Raw genomic sequence first — 982 nt, 5'->3', positions numbered from 1 at the left:
GGCTCATATTTTTAGTGCCCTAAAAATGTGTTCATTTCTCTAATTTTTCCTTATTATCTGAGTTTTTCAAACTTAATAAGTTCCTCAAAGTTTTCCCTTTTTCCTAAAAAAAACAAAAACAAAACAGACTTTGTAGCTCGCGAGATCGCGCTCAACTCCAGAATTTCACATATACGCATTGAAAAGGGCTGAGTTATAGCTCGAGTTATTATAGCCGTACTTGACTCTCTACTAAAAAATATTTATTCGTCTGTTTTACCCCGCACCTTGTCCCGTTATTAAATTGTTGGGGAAGGTGTGTGTGCGTTCGGGGGAAAAGAGCGGGGGGGGGGGAGGGAAAGTGTGTCCAAGTCAGACTGCCAGCTGGCAGAACGGACGTGCCAACCTCTCTTCCGGTGAGTGTCGTACGACGTGCCGACCGGAAAGACCAAAACTTGAAATGTAGCGGTATAAGGATTGGAAGAAAGAACATAGGCTGATGTCCTTTATGTTCTCTTTCTACCGGCCCAGTCAAAGAGAACAGTTTCCATATGGGCCCAGTGCTTCGATCGTTACTTTTCTCTGTCACTTCATTTTTAACTATGTTGAAACTATGTTCCTAAGTTGGCATGTTTTATAGTCCCAACAGAGCATGTTAGCCTCAAACATGTTGAATAAATTGCAATTTTCGTATTATCTTTTGTGTTATTTTGTATGATTCATCTAATTTTTGTTTCTGTTGACTGCGCCTTTTGTGTCGACATACTTATGATGTGATGTCCCTTCGTCCTCGCTCGTTCGTTGCAGCGCCTTTCCGTTTCTGGCTTTACCCCCCCCCCCTCCCCTTTTTCCATATACCCATCTCCCTTCCCCCAGGCTGGCAGGGGATGTAAGGAACGGGAGAGGAAGGAGTATTGGCGCTTTGAAATAAGAGCGAAAGTAGCCGTGCGGTATCGCCTCACGCAAGTCACGTGACCTGGGGGAGAATAAGTGTGTGTGTTGG

The 982-nt window shown here is 44.2% G+C and overlaps 1 protein-coding gene across 4 annotated transcripts in view; it reads left to right on the top strand.

Moving 5' to 3' along the window:
- Window positions 1–982, top strand: part of LOC113202297 (zinc finger protein Xfin-like) — a 33,786-nt gene that overhangs the window by 29,081 nt on the left and 3,723 nt on the right. The window lies entirely within an intron of this gene.

The sequence above is a fragment of the Frankliniella occidentalis genome, unplaced genomic scaffold (genome assembly GCF_000697945.3).
Source record: "Frankliniella occidentalis isolate FOCC.00 unplaced genomic scaffold, Focc_3.1 Scaffold20, whole genome shotgun sequence".
NCBI lineage: Eukaryota > Metazoa > Arthropoda > Insecta > Thysanoptera > Thripidae > Frankliniella > Frankliniella occidentalis.
Note: the sequence above shows the minus strand (reverse complement) of the source record. Positions and strands in the feature narration are given on the sequence as shown.